Source organism: Elephantulus edwardii, unplaced genomic scaffold (assembly GCF_000299155.1).
Source record: "Elephantulus edwardii isolate Elephantulus edwardi_28Jun2011 unplaced genomic scaffold, EleEdw1.0 scaffold00347, whole genome shotgun sequence".
In the NCBI taxonomy this organism is placed as follows: domain Eukaryota; kingdom Metazoa; phylum Chordata; class Mammalia; order Macroscelidea; family Macroscelididae; genus Elephantulus; species Elephantulus edwardii.
Window position 1 is genome coordinate 48,086 of NW_006400097.1, and position 13,269 is coordinate 61,354.

The 13,269-nt window shown below is 39.7% G+C and overlaps 1 pseudogene; it reads left to right on the plus strand.

The window, feature by feature from the left end:
• The first annotated feature begins 480 nt into the window (after positions 1-480).
• On the plus strand, positions 481-12,254 carry LOC102856311 (annotated as a pseudogene).
• Positions 12,255-13,269: the final 1,015 nt, after the last annotated feature.

Sequence of the window (13,269 nt, forward strand, 5' to 3'; positions counted from 1 at the left end):
CTTTAACCTCTCTCCATTAAGAACAATGTTGGCTCTTGGGTTTTCATAGATACTTTTTACTATGTTGAAGAAATTCCCCTCTAATCCTATTTTGTTCAGTGTGCTTCTTGGATCTTTTAATATTCTGCCAAAAGCATCCTTAAGTATGCAATTCCTGGCTTTTAACATAATTCCATCAGCTCAAGAAATGCTGAGCAAGTTTGGCCCTTCTGATTTTCTGACTCCCACTCTTCGCACATTTCATTGTAACACTTAGCTTTGTCTTCCTGTGCTGCCTTTTAAGGTCTGCTCAGCTCTTTAACTTCTTGATTTCTTCCCTTTGCTATGGCTTCTCTGTGCTCTAGAGAAACATTCAGAGTCTCATCTGACATCCATCTTCATATTTTCTTTTTCCTCTGCCTTTGTAATGATCTTTTGCATTCTTCTGGTTCATATTCTTGATAGAATCCAATAGAATATTAAAAAAAATGATATCCAATGATGGTTCAATATAAGAAAACAACTAACATCATCAATAAGAACAAAGCAAATAATAAGAATGATACGACCCTAACAATTGTTGCAGAAAAGTCATTTGGCAAAACCCAACACCTCTTCATGATCACGACACTCAGCAACATTGGATTTGATGGTAATTTCTTCAACATAGGGAAATTTTATAGGCATAATCAAGAGCCATATCATTCTCAATGGAGAAAGACTAATAGCATTTTCCTCATGAACAAGGACCAGACAAGACTGCCCATCATCACCACTCCTATTAAATATTGTATTGGAGGTACTTGCTAGGTTATTAGAGTTAATATAGTAGGATGGCAAGATATAAGATCAATATCTCAAAGTCAGTGGGATTCTTCCACAAGTACTCTAACAAAGATAGAGAAAGAAACCAAGAAAGTAACACCATTTACAATAGCTAACCATAATTTTTAAAAAAAATAGAAAGGACTTAACTAAAGACACAAATGACCTATGAAACAAGCAAACAAACAACCCAAACAACAGAAAACAAACTACAGAATATTTATTCAAGGAACTAAATAACTGGAACAATGTTCGCTGTCTATCAATAGAAACACTCAATATAGTGAAAATGACAATTGTACCAAAAGCAGTCTACATGTTCAATTCAATCCCAATACAGATATCAAATTTATTTTTCAAGGATATTGAATGGAAAATTGTCAAGTTTATTTGGAGATGAAAGAGACCCCAAACAAGCAAAGAATTCCTGAAAAACAAAAATGCAGTGGGAGGCATAGTACTTGCTGACCTCAAAACATACTATGTTGTAATAGTAGCAAATCCAGCTTGGTGATGGTGTAACGATAGGCACATAAACCAATGGAAAAAAATTGAGAACCCAGAAACATACCTATGCAACCACAGTCAGTTGATATTCAACAGGGAAATAAAAACCTATCAAATGGGGAAATGGCAACCTCTTCAGCACATGGTGCTGACAAAGCTGGACTGCTACTTGCAAAAAGTTAAAACAGGATCCACATCTCACAGCACAGGAAAAAATTAAGTCAAAGTGGATCAGAAACGTGGGAGTAAATCCCAAAACCATAAAATTAATAAGAGACAGACTGGAACCAAGCTTAGAAGGCCTAAACTATGGTATGAAAAGGCAACCAGAAATAGACATTCTGCAGAGGACAAAATGATGACTGCGAAGGACTTTTTAAAGATTAAATATCTGTGCTCATCTAAAACTTTTTTAAACAGGGTGAAAGGAAAATCTTCTGACTTGGAAAAAAACATTTGGAAATACCATTTCAGATAGGGGTTTCATAACAAAAGTTCACTCAAAACTACAGGGCCTCCACAAAAAAAAAAAAAAAAAAAAGACAGGTAACCAATTATAAAATGGGCAAAAGGCATGAAAGTCTTTTCACAGAGAAAGATATTTGACTGGCCAATAGACACATAAAAAAATTAAAAGCACTGGCAATAAGAAACCACAATAAAATACTTCCTTATCTTAGCAGCAGTGGCAAAGTTTAACAGGAAAGCAAATAATAATTGTTGGATAGAATGTGGAGAGATGGGAACTCTTATACACTGTTGGTGGGATTTTAAAATGGTACAATCACTCGAGAAAGCACTTTAACATTTCCTTAAAAAAGCTGAAACTAGAAACTCCATGTGACTGAGCTATCCCACTATTAAGAATATAAGCCAAGGAAATTAGAAGTGAGACACAAAGGGATATTTGTACACCAATGTTCATAGCAGTGTTATTCACCATCTGGGGAACATGGAAACACCCACTATCCAACAAATGAATGAACTGAGAAATTTTAGTACTTTCACAGAGCGGAATAATATGAAGTATTTAGGAGCAAGAATTTCCAAAAATGCTATATAACTTGGGATAAACTGAAGAACATTTTGCTGAGTGAACTAACTCATTTTCATAGGGACAATTACTGCATAAAATAATTATTGTAAAGCCAGAAAGATAACTAGTAAAGTGTATGGGATTATAAGGGGAGGATGGGTTGGAGCAGAGAGGTGGCAATGTGTAGGGGGAAAATCACAGGGATGCACATTTTGGTGGGTGGGGGAAGAGTGTAAGGGAAATGGAAAAGATCCAATGGGACCTGAATAGACAGGGTAATGATGAGCATAGACCAAAAGTGATTAATTTTATAAGACATAATTCATGGGAATGATTGCATAAAATAAAATATGAATGAATGATAGTGTGATATAAACTTTGTTCATGAAATAAAATTTAAAGGATTATTCATATATTATTAAGAATAAAGTACTTTAAAATGGTAGTTAGTGAGATTTTTCATTTGTATCATATGCTGATGAGTTAGTAATTTATATAAAATTCATTCATTGAATAAGCATAAATGTTGTTGTTATGTGCCATTGGGTCACCTGTGAATAATTGCAACCCTATCCACAACATCCCTAAACCCTGCTCTATCCTGTATCAATCTTATTGTCTCTGAAAAATCTACCCCCACTAAATTAATCCAGCTCATCAAAGGCCTTCCTCTCATGCACTGTCCCTCCACCCTTGCAAGCATGATGTCTCTATCCAAGGACTGGTCCGTCCTTGTAACATGTCCAAAGTATGTCAGAGGAAGCTTCAGAAAACTTGTCTCCAAGGAGCAACCTGGTTTAACCCTCTCAGAACAAATTTGTTTGTTCTCTTAGCAGTCCATGATATAGTTAATACTCCTCTCCAACACCACAGCTCATCTGTAATCATTGTCCAGATCTCTGATGCATACCAAGTGATTGCAAAGACGATGACCATGGCCATAATATGTTGTTGTTATGTGCCATTGAGTTGATTGTGACTTATAGCGACCCTATGTACAACAGCCCTAAACACTTGTCTGTCCTGTGCCAATCACGCTGTCTCTGATATACCCATCCCAATTATCCCAATCACTGAATCAGTCCACCTCATAGAGGGCCTTCTTTCCTGTACCGTCCCTCCACCCTACCAAGCAAAATGTCCCTCTCCCAGAACCGGTCCTTCCTTAAAACATGCCCAAAGTATGTTAGATGGAGCCTCAGAATACTTGTCTCCAAGGAGCACCCAGTTTAACCCTCTCCAAGATGAATCTGTTTGTTTTCCTAGCACTCCATGGTACCCTCAGTACTCTTCTCCAGCACCATAGCTCAAAGGCATCAATTCTCTTTCTATCCTCCCTAGCCATTGTTCAACTCTCTGATGCATAACAAGTGATAGCAAAAACCACGCCCTGTATCAGACTCTCCTTAGTGTCCAGAGAGACACCATTGTTCTTCAGTACTTTGGAGAGGTCCCTAACAGCAGACTTTCCCATCGCAATATGTCTTTTGATTTCCTGGATGCTGGTTCCAAGAGTGTTGACTGTGGAGACAAGCAAACTAAAGCTGTGAACAATCTCAATCTCTTCACCATCCATCTTGATGTTGCCAATTGGTCCAGTGGTGAGAATCTTTGTCTTCTTGACATTGAGGCTCAATCCATATTGGAGGCTGCAGTCCTTGACCCTCTGCAGCAAGCACTTTAGGTCCTCCTCAGTTTCAGCAAACAGGGTTGTGTCATCTGCATATCGCAGATTGTTGATAGATCTTCCACCAATCCTGACTCCACACCTTCTAACAGAGCCCAGCCTCTCGGATAATCTGTTTGGCATACAGGTTGAAAAGGTATGGAGATAGGACACATCCGTGTTGTATACCCTTCCCAATTTTGAACCATGCAGTGTTTCATTGCTCTGTTCAGACGACTATACATTCCTCTGGTGTTTCCTGTTTTCAGCTAAGATCCACCTAACATCAGCAATATCCCTAGCACCACGACCCCTTCACTTTAGGCAGAATATTAAATGATTCAGGAAGTATTAAAAGAAGATGGAAAGAATATACTGAGTCACTGTATCAAAAGGAATTGGCAAACACAGAAGAATTTTATGAAATAACACATGAGCAAGAGCCTATGGTGCTAAAGAAAGAAGTCCAGGCTGCTTTGAATGAAATAGCAAAAATAAGGCCCCAGGAATAGATAATATACCAATTGACATATTTCCGATAATAGATGCTGCCCTGGACATTTTCACCAAGTTTTGCCAAGAAATTTGTAGACAAACCACTTGGCTAACTGACTGGAAGAGATCTATATTTGTTCCCATCCCAAAGAAGGGTGACCCAACAGAGTGTGGAAACTATAGAACAATATCATTGATTTCACATGCAAGAAAGATTCCACTGAAGATTTTCCAAAAATGACTGGCCCTAATATAGAGAAGAAAAATAAATAAAGCTTAGAGATACTTGGCAACTGGAATCAAGTCTTTTACCCAAGGTAAAATAACTCAGTCTCAACCATTTAAAGAGTAATTTGATCAATGTTGAAAGTTTCTAACTAATGTACTTATATAAAAATAGGAACGCTCTGGTGCCTAATGGCAAGAAGCTGTGCTGCAGTCCTGAAGGTGCCTGGTTTGAATCCATCAATTACTTTGTGGAAGAAAGATGAACAATCTCCTCCCATAAGATTAACTACCTCTTAAAAACTACTGGAGGGTCAGCTACAGGTAGATTCCAACTTGACAGTATACAACCCTGAAGGGTTAATGGCTCTATTGAGGAGTCTGCTGTACAAGGAAATATTCCAGGAACAATGATGTCACTGCATGTGAGAGACTCTCAGAAAGTTGGGGCTGCAAATGGTTCTGGCCATGTTCCAGGAATGCTCCACGTTAACACTCCCTGATGAGTCATTTTACCCCTAAAGGGTTAAGCTCTCTGAGAAAAGTTCTGAAGGCTATGGAATGTTTCCAAGCACAGAACACTTCAAGTCAACAGTCTTTTATCAGACTTACTTAACCATTGCATTCGCAAGTCAAAATATAGTGAGAGAACACAAAGTCTCGGGTTGTTTAAAATCACATGCTCGAGACAAAATATAGTTTTTGTTTCTTTGTACCCTAAAAAATGTGTATATGCACCTTAGTACCATGAAAAATTTGTACATGTACTTCGGCACCCTAAAAAAAGTGTACATGTGCTTCAGCATATGTCTCTCTTTGTGCTTGACAATAAATATGAGGTTCAGCTCGAAATAGGCGCTGCTAGCCTCACAGAGCTCAGCCCTTTGTCTCCCTATCTCTAGTCAGTCTCTGCCTTCTGTGACCCACTAACCCAGAACACCAGAAACAATACACAACAACAGCAACAACCTTAAATGAGCATCTTTAACCTCTGCTAGTTTAGTGTTCAAAGCACCTGCCTACTAAGCAAAAATGTCAGTACTTTGAATCTACCAGGCATTCTAAAAGAAAATTATATAGAGTATGTTTCTGTAAAGGTTTGCAGTATCAGAAACCCCAGACACTGTTCTAATTTGTCATATAGGGTCGTTATGTGTTGGAATTGACTTGACAGTAACAGATTATCATTTTTTAAATCTTTGAAACTCTAACTTTTTTTATTTTGAAAGTAACACAAATTCCTACCATGTTTGAATGTGAGCACACTAATTGGCTTCTCATATTAAAACCACATTTCAAACCATATGTACTTTGTACATTTCAGTTAGGGATTTGGAAATGTACCATAAGTTAGCACTTTGCCTTGACATTGCTGCTTTGCAAACAGATGGCAGACTCCTTGCAGATTTTCAGTTAATTGTATTCCCACACCTCATCTCCACAGACCCCCTGAAGCATTTAAAGTACTAAGTATCTATGAATTTTGAAAACTTGTGTATGTAATTTGTTTCTGGTATTTTGGAAATAAAATTTTATGATATAGGTTAAAATGTAGCGAGGTTGATTACTAGAGCTCATTCTTTTTTTCTAAAGTTTTTACATTCAATTTCTCAATGCAACTTGTATTTAGACTGGCTTTATAACATTAGTTTTGATCTATAGTGTAACTTTACATTATTATTGTTGTTGTTGTCATGGTCCATCAAGTCGCTTGCAACTCATAGTGTCCTATGCAGAAAGCTCTGAACCCCACCCTATCCTGAGCTAGTCTCCCTGACTCTGAAACACCTAGTCCCACTGCTCAAGTTACTGTTGTCAATCCATCTCATTCGGGTTCTTCCTCTCCTGTCCTGCCCCTTTATATTTCTGAGCATGGTGTCTTTCTTCAAGGACTAGTCCCTCCTGGCTAAGTGCCCAAATTATATGAGACTTGAAAATCCAAGAAGAAACTTGGTTTCACACTCTCCAAGACAGACTTATTCTCTTGGCAGTACATGGTATATTCAATATTCTTCTCCAGAACCACAACTCAAAGGCATAAATTCTACTGTCATCCTTAGACATTATCCAGTTCTCTGTTGCATAGCAAATAATTTTGAAGACCATGGCCTGGATCAGGTGCATCTTAGTCTCTAACTGACATCATTGCTTTTTAATGCTTTGGAAATACCCTGACAGGAGACTTCCCCAATGCAATTCATCTTTTGATTGCCTGACTACTGGTGCCAAGAGTGTTGATTGTGGAATCAAGCAAGCTGAAATTGTTAACACCCTCAATATCGTCTCTATCCATCATGGTGCAGCAAATTGTTAACCTAAATTTGATTGTACAACTTCAAGGTGATAGACGTAAAATTCATTTAAATACTATATCACAAATATCTAAAGGAAATTTCCATTTTTAAATTTATAGAAAATTATTACCACTTAACATTGTTGTTGTTGTTGTTATGTGCCATCGAGTCGTTTGCGACTCATAGCGACCCCATGTACAACAGCCCTAAACCATGCTCAATCCTGTGCCAATCTCATTGCTTCTGACACACCCATCCCAATTACCCCAGTCACTGAATCAATCCACCTCATAGAGGGTCTTCCCCTCCTGCGCTGTCCCTCTACTCTACCCAGCATGACGTCCCTCTCCAAAGACCTGTCTCTCCTTACAAAATGTCCAAAGTATGTCAGACGAAGCCCCAGAGTCCTTGCCTCTAAGGAGCAGCCTGGTTTAACCCTCTCTACGATGAATCTGTTTGTTTTCTTGGCAGTCCATGGTGCATTCAATACTCTTCTCCAGCACCACAGCTCAAAGGCATCAATTCTCCTTCTAGCCTCCCTAGTCATTGTCCAACTGTCTGATGCATAACAAGTGATTGTACAACCACTTAACTTTAGAGGCTGAATTTTGAAAGCTAACTCTATTTATTTCATGTTAACTAAATATTGTATATTACTGAAGAAGATCAAATATCACAAGTGTCAATGTAGCTTATTTTTTTTTAAATCTTTTAGTTGGACCAATAAGCAACATCATAATAAACAGAGATTGGATCCACTGTTAAATCCCATTAAACTGTACTTAAGAAATCAAATGAGAAAGGTGTATCTATTGTCTCCTCTCTTCTGGAGAAAAGAAGAATTAAGGAAACAAAAGACTCAAGGAAATAATTGTTTTTGTTGTTGTTATGTGCCATTGAGTCACTTGCAACTCATATTAACCCTATGTACAATAGCCCTAAGCCCTGCTCTGTCCTGTGCCAATTTTACTGTCCCTGACACATCCAACCCAATTACCCCAGTCACTGAATCAGTCCACCTCATAGAGGGTCTTCCCCTACTGCTCTGTCCCTCCACCGTCCCAAGCATGACGTCCTTCTCCAAGGACCAGTCCCTCCTTGCAATATGTTCAGAGTATGTCAGAAAAGCCTCAGAATCCTTGCCTATGAGGAGCATCCCTCTCCAAGATGAACCTGTTCATTTTCTTAGCAATCCATGGTACATTTAATACTGTTCTACAGCACCACAGCTCAAAGGCATCAATTCTCCTTCTAATAGTCTGTAGAAATAACAGATCACGGTAAGCACAGTCTCCTCTATTGGCCACTGTTGTGTGTTGTTGAATCAGAACTGGCTGTAAACTCCCCATCCTACAAGTTCTCAGAAGCTGTAAATCTCATGTAGAAATTGTCTGTCTTCTGTGGTGCATCTAGTGGATTTAAACTGTGTACCTTAAGGCTGACAGCACAATTTCTTACTACCAGGCTATCAGACACCACAATAACTAAATGGTACCTGGCTAACAAAACCAGGATGTAATAGAAAGTCCAGCTTAAAACAGGGGGAAAACAGTAGGAAAAAATCTGAAATTCATAAAAAAGCTACACTTATTGAACTGATAGAAACTGATGAAACATCTGAAACTATCTCCACAAAACATCCTTTTAATATGGATTTGAAACCACTTCCAGAGGTAACCTTGTGGATGAAAATATTTTATTATAAAATAATCAATAACCAATAATGTTCACAAGGAATGAGCTTCATAGAAAAATCCACTTTACAACCCATGTATGTAACATTTATCCAAAAGAGAAGATGATAAAACAGGATCTCTAGGGAAAGAAAAACAGATGGAACAGTAGAAATGGAAAAAGTGCTGACACACTGTGAGGATAACCAATGACTTGGAATTAATTGTGTAGGGATAGGAAATGAACTAGCGATGCAAATTTTCACCTTATTTTTTTTTTAAATAGATCGAATGACACATTGCATTGGCCAAGTCACATCTGCTCTAAAAGAACTCTTGAGAGTCTTAAGTAGCAAAGATAACTCTTTGAAAACTAAGGTACTTCTTGCTCATTTTATGGTATTTTAATTTACTCTATAAAACAAAGAAAAGTTGAACAATAAATAAGGGAAACCAAGGAATTGAAACCTTTAAATTATAGTGTTAGAAAAGGATAATTAATAGACTGTGGACTTACGGAAGAATGAGTGACGTGGATGTGCAAGAAAAGGAGGGGTTCAAGCATTGGGTTGTAGAGTGTGATGAGTGGGGGAGTGACGAAAATTGAAAGAATTTGTTCGAATCTGTTTTAGAATTTTGTAAATAAAGAAATGAAAAGGAAAAATGTCAGCCTAGGGAGGGAGAAGTGAGGGAGAGGGAGTAAAATGTGCAACAATGGATGAATTAAAATCTAACTTTTCTGTCAACTTTTGTTAAAATGACAAAATAAAAAAAATAATTTAAAAAAGAAAATAATACACAATAATATTTTAACCTGGATTACTAATTATTGGAGACATATGGAGAAACTATGTAACAATTTAGAAGGAAATATACGTCAAATACATAGAACTTAATATAGAAGTATGTTCACAAATACATATCTATTTATATAGTTCATAAGTGCATGTTTATGTCTGAAAGGCTAATACAAATATCCAAAGAAGGATACTTGGAAACATGAAAGCACTGTAAAGAAGTTTTGGTCCAAAATACATATGATAGAGCTCTGATGGCCTAGTGGCAAAAAGCTGCACTGCAATCTGAAAGGCACATAGTTGGAGGGACACCAGCTGTTCCACTGGAGAAGAATGGGCAATCTCCTTCTGTGTGACTAAAGCCTTGGAAACTCACCAGAGGGTCAGCTATGAGTCGGTTCTTGCTCTGTGGTACACAATAACAATTATCCAAGTATCTGTATCAACAGCAAAATATGTACAATAACAGTATTTATTTAAAATTCATTAATGTTCGCCTTTTTTCAGTTAAAGTACATTTCTTTGCAGAATATGAACTTTATTCAAACAAAGATGGAAGAAAAATAGTCAACTTGGACACATTTGTAATTGCCAGCATGTTTACAATAACGGTCTTATGCGTTCGTTATCTGTTCCTATGAAACTGAATTACTTCACTCAGCATAGTGCTCTTCAGTCTCCCTCATATTATGTAATTTTTTTCAAAATTGTTGCTTTTGTCTTGCTGTGTCATGTGAATGTATCACAATTTCTAAATTCATTCAATTGTTTATGGACATTTGGGCTATTTCCATGTCCTTGCAATTGTAAATAATGGTGATATGAACATTGATATACAAATTTCCATTTGTATCTCAGTTCTAATTTCCTTAGCATATATTCTTAGCAGTGGAATATCTAGGTCATATGGATTTTCTATGTTCAGCTTTTTGAGGAAATGTCAAGTTGTCCTCCAGAGTAGTTGTACCATTTTACAATCTCAACAGTGTATGAGAGTTCTCACCTCTTTCCAATCCTATTCAACATTTATTGTTTGCTGTCCTGTTAAGCTTTGCCACTACTTCGAGGGTGAGATAGTATCTCATTGTGGTTTTGATTCGTATCTCTCTTTTTGGTTATTTTTTATTGATTTTTGAATAATAATACCTTTATAGCATGTTTCACTCATAGACATTGTGTTTTACATGATCTTTCATTTACATTGTGTTTCATTCAGTCATTCATATACATCTCTCTTCTAGCTACTGATTTTGAGCATTTTTTTCATTTCTCTGTTGGCCAATCGAATGTCTTTCTCTGTGAAAATTTCTTCGATGTCTTTTGTCCATTTTGTAATTGGGTTCCCTATCTTTTTCTTCTGGAGGCACTATAGTATTCTGTATTTACACAGGCACTATAGTATTTATTATAAGACCCTTGTCTGTGATGGTATTGTCAAATGTTTTTTCTTAGTAGGGGTTTTAACTAGAACTTTTTCTGTTGATTTGGTGTATGATGCAGTTGTACTAACAGCTCACCAACAGCATTTGTCATCAGAACGTAATTTACTTAAATATGCATTTAACATATTGGCACAAAGACTGATAAAAGAAAGAGTATAACCTTAATTCTTTGGGTTGTTGTCTTGCTTTGTTGTCATCTCATTTTGTTACAGAAAAGAACCATTTTACATTCCTGTGTTACAGAAATCCATTTGTGTTTTCTTATGTTATAAAAACCTGTGTAGCATAGAAAGTAAGACAAAAATTGGACTACAGAAGCTCTGGGAGTGGTCCATCGGGATTGTTCAAATGACGTCTCTGCCCTGGAGAGTTGTCATCGGCCGGCTTGGGCAGCTGGGCCACGGGGAGCTTAAAGATTGGAGTATCCTGCTTGGAGAATGTTCACTGCAGACAATCAGCAAACAGCTCAAGGATGTGTGCCGGATGTGTGGCATCTCGGCCACAGACTCTCCTTAGATCCTTAGTGCCTGCCTAGTTGCCATGGAGCCGCAGGGCTCCTTTGTTGTCATGCCAGATGCTGTCACAATGGGCTCTGTCTTTGCCCGAAGCACCGCCCTGAACATGAAGTCGTCACAGCTTAACACGCCCCAGGACGCGTCCTGCACACACATCTTGGTGTTCCCGACGTCCTCCACCATCCAGGTGGCTCCGGCCAACTATCCCAATGAGCACGGGTTCAGCCCCAACAACGATGATATGTTTGTTGACCTTCCGTTCCCAGATGACATGGACAATGATATTGGCATATTAATGACTGGGAACCTCCACTCACCTCCTAATTCCTCCCCAGTCCCCTCCCCGGGCTCTCCTGGAATTGGCGTGGGCTCTCATTTCCAGCACAGTCGGAGCCAGGGCAAGCGACTCCTCTCCCGAGAGGCTCCCGAAGAGCTCAAGCAGCAGCCGTTGGCCCTCGGGTATTTCGTGTCGACTGCCAAAGCCGAGAACCTGCCCCAGTGGTTCTGGTCATCGTGTCCCCAGGCCCAGAATCAGTGCCCCCTCTTCCTCAAGGCTTCGCTACATCACCACATTTCGGTAGCACAGACGGATGAACTTCTCCCTGCCAGGAATTCGCAGTGGGTTCCCCACCCTCTGGACTCCAAAACCACATCTGATGTTTTAAGGTTTGTGCTGGAGCAGTACAACGCCCTGTCCTGGCTCACGTGCAACCGGGCCACGCAGGACCGGACCTCCTGCCTCCCCCGTCCACTTCGTGGTGCTCACTCAGCTGTACAACGCCATCATGAATACACTCTGAGAGCAGCACTTGTTCTCTCGGGCCTAGTTCCTTCCTCGTCCTTCTCCGCAGACCACTCTCTACAGTGCTGCGCTGTGACCACCTAGTGGGCTCCTTCCCAGAGGGACTCGGGACGCTCCCCTCTTGGACATGGAGGCTTCCAGAAGCAGTGACTTGTTGCCAGTGTCACAGTGTGTGCAGCCCCAAACCACTGGTCCACTGGAAGTTGTTTCTTGGGGTTTTGAGAAGGAAACAGAAGAAACCATATCGTTTTGCACAAGAGCCTGTGTTTTCACTTCTTTCTAAGATGAGAGCCATGTGGCTCCGGGATGAAATCCTCTCCTCGGGTGGTGTGTGGACTTTGTGAACCAGCTCCGGTCTGCGGTCCCAGAGCCTCCATGCCTGTGCGTGGCGGGGAGGGCACAGACAGCTGCTCCGTTTATTTATTTTAAATTCTCCGTCATATCGTTTCCTGTGATTGTTCTCCCTTTTCCACTTGCGAGGACCAGGCCCAGCAGTGGACACACAGCTCCTCCTCGCCGTAGGGCTCGTGGCCCTCTTACCTCTGTCCTGGAAGCCAAGGCGGCCTGCAGACACCTGGGAAGGTCAGATCCACCCTGCACTCAGGGGCCCCAAGAACGAGGTTGCTTGGGGTGTCCTGCTGCATTCCTTATTGAAAGAGGCCTGTGCTTCATGAAGGAAAACGTTTCTATCCAGGAGGCCAGAGCCTGGCCTTGAAGACCTTCCCTGATGAACCCGAGTCTTCATGTGGGAATCGACTTTTCTAGTGAATCCAACCGAAAGCCAGGTCTCTCCTCATTAGATCAAACAGGACTCATGTACATATCACAATCAAGTGTTTGCTCAGAAAAAGTCAGTTACGAATGTGGTGAGTTTTGCCTGGACCATAGGAATATTATTTCAAAGAAAGATTGCAACTCACCTTTCAGGTAGTGCTTGAAGTTGGGCCTTTACAGTAGAACTGTTTTAAAGCGGCTGATGGGCGTATTTGCAGACTCCTCTTTCCAGGCCTGAG